This window comes from Aulonocara stuartgranti (genome assembly GCF_965226115.1).
Source record: "Aulonocara stuartgranti genome assembly, chromosome: 15".
In the NCBI taxonomy this organism is placed as follows: domain Eukaryota; kingdom Metazoa; phylum Chordata; class Actinopteri; order Cichliformes; family Cichlidae; genus Aulonocara; species Aulonocara stuartgranti.
The window spans coordinates 6161869-6169721 of NC_138951.1; the positions used below are offsets into that span (position 1 = coordinate 6161869).

The 7853-nt window shown below is 37.8% G+C and overlaps 1 long non-coding RNA gene across 4 annotated transcripts in view; it reads right to left on the reverse strand.

The window, feature by feature from the left end:
• The window catches only part of LOC309688704, an 80990-nt gene that overhangs the window by 67691 nt on the left and 5446 nt on the right, over positions 1 to 7853 (reverse strand). For all 4 annotated transcript variants that reach the window (XR_014271145.1, XR_014271146.1, XR_014271147.1 and 1 more), the window contains exons 3-4: positions 5314 to 5416; positions 4286 to 4396 (exon numbers count right to left, since the gene is read on the reverse strand). This is a non-coding gene — a long non-coding RNA (uncharacterized lncRNA). The remainder of the gene's footprint in view (positions 1 to 4285; positions 4397 to 5313; positions 5417 to 7853) is intronic.

Sequence of the window (7853 nt, forward strand, 5' to 3'; positions counted from 1 at the left end):
GTTAATCAATGTTTTTTAACCAGTAATATTTTTTCCTGTGTTCAGTGGTGTTTCAAACAAAATTCTGTCATGGAAACAAATTCCAGTGACCCTTAAGTTATGTTAATGGGAACGTCGATGAACACGACACATGAAACAAACACAAACGGGCAACCCCCACAACCCTGAATTGGATGGATAGCTACACAAATTTTTTGCGCCAGAGGAGATTGAACTGAAAAAGCTTCTCGGATGAGAGGTGAAACGTTTTCAAGAAACTTACAGTACTTAAAGGAGTGCAGTCGCTTTTCTTTCCAAGGTCCTTAGACAACATAACATCACATTCACAGGGGAAATAATATATCCATCCATCCATTCATTCATTCTCTTCCACTTGTCCTCATCAGGGTCGTGGGTGTATGGGGCTGGAGTCTATCCCAGCTGCCACTGGGTGAGAGGCAGGGTACACCCTTGACAGGTCGTCAATCTGACCCACCCGTTGAGGACGTGATAGGGCACATGCCCACATATATACATAAATAATCTATCGTCAATATAGTGAAACAGCATTCATTCTGGCAGTCAGCATACCGGTTGCCTGATCCTTGCTTCCCTGTTGCTGTCATGGAATTAGGGTTAGGGTCTTGTAACAGATTATGAATCACACCATGTGGACACGGCAAGTTGGCTCTCCAAGACTACTCACAAGAAATAAGCTTGTGAGTAGTAATCGCTTTTTCATTACTCTTAATTGTTTTGCTATAAGTATTTTCAACTGTGTAAAATTTGACATGGCAACTTGTTGGGTTTCTGCTTTTCTAAAGCTTCTTAATATGATTTTAAACTTGAAAATAAAAAAATGTGTATGTCTATCCATCCTATTACCCGGTCGTAAGGGGCTATATTTAACAAATGCATATAATTAGACTACCATCTGGAAACATCAGAGTTGTGTTCTAGTTAGATGAAATTATCTACTGATACTTTTGTTTTTATGGTGGAGCTTTTTTTTTATTTGTGTGACTATGTATTACTGCTTGATTTTATTTTGTTGATATATCTGTCCCAAGTTATAGGTACTGAATTGACTGATTCAGTGAAAATTTCAGGCAGTTACCTTTAATAGCTGTTTAGATATGCTGGAAGTCGATGAAAAATCTATCTTAAATAGTATTTTATACATCATATTGTATTTGTACCAAATTTCTGGGTAAATCCAAGATTGTCAAAAAGAAAATGTTCTAAAATTTTTGATGATTTAAGGTGTTGTGAGCCGATAAGCTCACATTAGTCTAAAGATATTTGTTTTATTGTGTCACAAAATAATTAATCCAAATATACTTAACGCTTAATAATGTGTCAGCTGTGTCATCTTATCATTGTAGGATGAACAAAACATATACTAACATACTAACACAACAAGGCATACAATATAAATCTTGCGATATATGTAAGGCAACAATATCAGCAAATTGCCCGTATAGGAAAAAAATGGACAAGCCTGCATCACAGTAGTAAGTTTTTTTTGTTTTTCTTTGCACATTATGTAGAAAGTCGTCTCCTCCTCTATCTGTAACTGATTAATCCATTATTTGGTTAAGTCGCTGCTGCCCACTCCCTTCAGCCTCCCACCGGTGTTTTTCTCAGCTAACGGTGGGCCAGCTTGATGCTGCTGCTGCTGGGAGACTATTGGGATTAATGCTGCCGACTGACACTAATCTCATTGTGGTTAAGGCTTTGGAGAGACTGCATAGCCTACACCCACTTCACTCTCACTCCCAAACACGTATTTATGGCACCAATCCACTGGGATATTCATGCCCAGGGAGGGATTTGTGTAGTGGATTCTTTCACTCACTGCTCATCTAATGGATGGCTTGATTTAATTCCTAAATGACTGATTCTGAAGTCTTGAAAAACTAAACTTAAAAGATACAAAGAAACACAGAAATCACAAACCTATTGTGTGCTTTTATTATTAAACACTATGTCATGATTTTTACTCTTATTATTTATCACTACAGTAAAGCCTTGACTTTGAACTACATATCAAAAAATTCACCTGAGCGGTGAGTCCTTCCACTTATCTGAATAATTATTGAAAGCTCTTTGTTCATGGTGAATGATATCTGCTGCTTTTATCAACTTCAGGAGCTGCTGTCACTATATTTAGCTTATATAGCCTGTGTTTCCATGGCTACTACAGTTAAACTGTGGTGGTTAAAGGCAGGAAACCTATACAATCCACATCCTCGTAAATCATGTCAGCAATCACAGCGTTTGTATCAGAATACTAAATCATTTCCACCTGAGTCCTGTAGTAAACATTAACAGAACTTAAAATCATTAAGTCCATAACACTGGCATTGCTCTGTTATATGAATTCATGTACCCAATTTTTATGTTTGAAAAACTGTTTCAGTAAAAAAGTATTTTAGTTTGATTTTTCAGTTTCATCTTCACAAAAATTGTGCTGATTAAATTCTGCAAAGCTTGTCTTGAGTTAAGTTGGAGTAACGTGACATGCTCTTCCCTAGAAATGTAACTACACACTGCATCAACCCAACCCTAAACAATTACCATCTCAATATAAGGAATAATAATCATAGCATAATGACTCACAAATGTCTCACTCGAGGGACAAATATGACAAATATACCCCCACACCAAATTTAAAAAAAAAAAACCTGACCAGAACAAAGAACATAGAAAAAAGTCCCAGCATTTTATTTGTTTGTATCGGCTGGCACTGCATATAAAACATGACCACAATGTAACTGAACACATAACACACCAGGTAAAGGTGCTGGTTTACACACCGAACAAACGTAAGAAGCATGCCAGGAAGAGTAACTGGTGTAGAAAATGAGTAAATAAATCTACAAAATCAATCATGCAGCGCTACCTGCAGTGACAACCCATTGTGACTAAAAGAGGAACAGAAAGTACCTTTATGATGCTTTCTGCTTTTATTCCCTGTGAGATTATTATATTAGATTATTATATATCAATGCAATTATTGTGGTTTGTACTTCGAGCTATTCATTTTAAAGCTGTAGGTACTTTTTTTGCAGAATTGCAATATTAAAGACCAAACTTTATACCCATCAATCAATCAGTTATTACAATTGAGCAAATCTAAATATTTTTCATTATACAAAATATAACATAGCAGTTTTATTTATATAGCATATGTCATTATCATAAACCTTGGAGATTAAAAACATAAAAATCTGTGTAGATTTTACAATGCCTCAAGGCAGTGAAAAGCATCAATTAAAAAAAAAAAAAAAAAACGCACACAGCTATTGACTGTAAGCCTGTGTGAACCAGACGGTTTTGAATCTGTTTTTGAATGTGAGCACAAATGCTTGTTACAAAGAACAGGACCACAGTAACTGAAAGCACCCTCAGCATACTTGAATCTGATTCTAGGAATATTCAAAAGATCTGCACCTGATGACCTGAGAGGTCTGATTTGGTTATAAACAGTGAGCTAAGTCAGAGATGTCCCAGGAGGGCCAAACCACTGAGAGCTTTGTGACCTAATAGAAGGATTTTAAAGGTAATTCTATATTGCACTGGGAGCCAATGAAGAGAGTTTAATACTGGGGTAATATGGTCAAATTTCCACGTACCTTTAAGGACTCCATCTGCTGCATATTGAATGAGTTGAAGTCACCCTACTGATGCAAACAGAGCATTACAATAATCTAACCGGCTTGATATGGGACACATTTCTCAGAGTCCGTATGAGATAAGCATTTTCACATCTTTTAAGGGATTTCAAAAACATTATTTATCAGAACATTATGTTTAAATTCTTTATGCAGACTACTTATAACATAATGAATGTGTAAACACAGGACTGCACATGAGCCTGAAATACGTGTTTTCTATCCCAGGTTTCCACAATGATTTTATTTCTGTTTAAATATTAATTTGTCTGGGTTCTCCATCCTGTGCTCTCAGTCTCCTCTGTCTCACCTTATTTAAAAAAAAATCCTGGAAATACCCTTTGTTTTGAGTTGTTTCATGTTGGAAGTATTTCTTTTACGTAGTAAAATTTGATGTATGTTTTTGTGCTTTTTATGGTTTTTGGTCCATTATAACCAACAGAAGGCAGACATCTCTATAGTTCATTTTGTAAAAAGGGCAATTTGCACTGAAGCAATCTAGAAAATATCACATATGGGAGAAAAAAACATGTTTATTTGATTTTGTGTGACTTCTTCATTTAAATTATAAAACTCAAAGCTAACCTCAAACCTTAGTGTGTACTCCATTAAGATAAGGTAAAACTGACCTCGACCCCCTCCTTGAGATTATGATGTTCTCAGACAAGGTGAGTTTTGATGACGGCACATTCTCTGTAGTCTGCGGCATGCTAAACAACTCCAGATGGTTCATGTTGCCACTGTAATCGTCAAAAGGCCAAGTCAGTGCTGGTACAGTGCTGTTTGTAGTAAACACCATGAAGTCAGAGAAAGAAAAGACAGGTTCCAAAACAGAACATAAGGGAAAGCATTGTTAAGGTAGACAGATACGGGGCATTTTGCTCCAATGAAGTCCAAATTTCAAGAGTTGAATCAGATGTCTGAATTTTCCTTTCAATCAAATATCATGGATTATCTAAACTATGTTTCACCTTCTTTAATTAAAATAACTGGACTTTTATTAAATTGGTTTGTATGAAGAACTTCTTAAAATGTTAACCTATACATTCTTCAGGTTTCATTAAAGAAACACTTTTTTTTATAGCTTGACCTCTCGAGGTCATTTCCTTCACCTGCAACTGAAGAAAATGGAAAATCCAGAGAGACTCGCATCTGCTGACGGATTTTTTTCTGAATCACTTTTGTGCAGGTCACCCGTGACTTCCTTAAATGAGGTCTTTCAGGTGTGACTAAGAAGTATCCTGTATACAGCCAGGCAGTGAACCTGTACCTCTGAGGAGCAGGTCATAAATCTGCCGTCTTCTGGTGTAACTGTCGATGTCAATGTCAGTCTACTCCAACACACTGGCCTCCTTTCAATTAAATCAGGATTTATGATACATTTACGATAAAGCCCAGGTGGACGTCAAATATAAGCTTCGTTGAGTAGTAGATATGGTCCGGCCTTCCTGATCATCATCCAGCTAAACAGGATCAGACAAATATGACTGACTGCATACACATGTCGTATATAACGACTGAGTCATAGTATACAAAATGTGAAGTCCAAACCATTTCACCTGATGTACTCCCAGTTCTGTTATTTCTCTGCCTATAAGACAGGCTTGGTGTAGTGAAATGTAAAACTGTCAAGGCTTCAAATTACAGCATGTGTTACCTTAGACAATTAGTGGCTTCCTTTTCCTTCCTTCACTCTCTGTGGTCTAAAACAGTAAAAGTGGACACTTGATGACTTTACATCTTGTCCACAGAAGTTTAACCTGGGAAGAAAAAGGAAGAAGCAGAAGAGATTTCTGATTCCACTTTGTTATCCAAACTATTCTACTTCAAAGATAACTCCAAAAATGTACGACCGGAGTTAAAATTGCTGTTATGGTCTGGTTGAACAAAGAAGCAGATTCCTGTCATAGCAAAATTATATTATGTCAATTTAGTTGAGTCTATATTTTTTTTAGATTAGCACCCATTGAAGTTTAAACCCACTTCATCTACCCACAAAAAGTTTAAAATATAAATAGTTTCAAGGTAGTACAAATGGTAGTGTGCATACTTATAACTCCTTGTAAGAGAGCCCTAAAAACTTTAATAGCCTTCTGTATGTTAAGCCATGTGTGGCAAATAAAACTGTATAAATTAATTTGATATAGAGTGACAAAGGAGCAGCATATTAGAAAAATATCTGTCTTCTCATATTTCCAAGTTTCAAGTATCATTACAGATGCGCCTATACTGTAGCGCTTGCCCTTCGTTTTCAGATTACTCGTGTGATAAATGGAGAGGCTGACATCATCTTGCTTGCTCCATTAATACAGCATTCTTCACATTCCACTGACAACAATAGATATTTTCTTGGCCGCTCTCTGACCGATCAACCTGTTTACACTTCCTTGTCAGATCACAATTATTCATGAGAATTGTCCAGAATGGTGAGAACAGGAAACGCGGTTTTCTCCGCAGCGTTCCTCAAATCCACAAACAGCCAGGAAAGCATCGCGGAACGATCTGAAGCGCACCAGCAAAACCCACGAGGGGGGTTTGCTCGCTGTGGAGTAGAGGGACGCAAGAGGAAGCAGAGGAGACATGAGCTTGTACGCTTTCTTCAGCTTCCACGACACCCACATACAAGCTCGTAGACACAGACACACACACATCCAAACATCAAAGCGCTCGGATGAAGGCTACAGCATGAACTGAAGCCTGGTCAGTCAGATCCTGCTGTGTTGCTGGAAAGCAGCGAGCTTTGATGCAACATCTTAATAAATGCAGGGTCCCAGCTTGTGGTTTAGAGAATGGGTCCAAATAGCTTAAGAATGAGCTGCACCAAAGCAGTTGGCTTGTTGTGGGCTCCAGTTGCTGCCTGGCATTGCATAAGAGCTCAAGAATACAATGGTTTTTCAGCAACGCATGTTATAAATAAAACCACAGAGAGCATTTGATGACAGCGGCTTAACTCTATCTCAGATCCTCTACTGGAAATGTTTCTGACTGCAGACATCGTGCGACGTGTTTTGATTTTTGCCTACCATGCTTTACAGCTTCAATGCTTTCCCTTTAAAGAGTTTTCAACTTTTGCCAAATATAATCAGTAAGTAAGCATGAATAGGCCATCTGCAAGTATATAAAAGTGTAATATCTGCTATCTTGTACAAGCACTATAATAAAAGAAAGGGTCTGATATTGCCGACATTAACAGTGTTGTATAAAAAAAGCAAAGCTGTTTGGTTTAGTTCAGCTTTATGAAAAAAAAAACAAAGCCCATATGGCATTGTCTTCATAGTAAAGACAGTTTTGTGTTATCAGCTGCACTCACCTGTTAAACTGCAACTGTCACACTTTTTATGGTGGTGACATTTTAGCTGGACTGGAGACATAGGGCCATAAAGCAGATAAGCGGGGGAATATTGAAGATGATTAGAAACCATTATTGGCAGAAAAACTGATGTGCTAATGTGGATCAGTAATCCTGAACCAACTCAAAATGCGTGAATTGAATAAATAGGTGCAGCTCCTATAGAGCGCACACACAGATTCTGTTTAAAAACACCTCATTAAATCAGAAAGAGTCATCAACATCGCAGTGTCAACAAGTTACAGAATTAGCATCCGAGAGTCAAAAAAAAGGGGGGGGAAGAGCTGCACGGCATATGGCTCAGTCAAGCCAATGCCATTGTGTCTCTGCGGACCCACTAGAGACACAACAGGTGTGTCAATATGACAAGCATTCAACCAATCCATCGTGTCTCCCTCATATAAACACTGAATAAATATAGATGCTCTCCATTTTCACTCTCAGCAGTGCACAGAAACAACAGATGAAATGCAAACACTTTGAGATCGTGCCGAGGTCAAGGGAAAATCACAGACTATTTAAGCGTGTCATCATCCGTTAAGTCATAAATATACACTTTTAGGAGGGGGGGAAAGCAGCTTTTGTTGATTCTAGGTGACTAAGATTTTAAGATTAATCAGACTCTAGTCACATGTACTTGGACACATTTGTTCCCTTTTCATAAGCATAGCATGCACACCTACAAGAAAAAAACGGGGGGGAAATAAAAGAGTTGATGGAGGAGTGCACAGTTCATATGCTCAGCACTGACTACAGTATTTAGTGTTTTGTCTTCAACAACCTGATTATCATATTTTCCAGAAGCCTCCTCCTCACGTGGGCAAATGGTGTTGCTGCACAGCAACAAG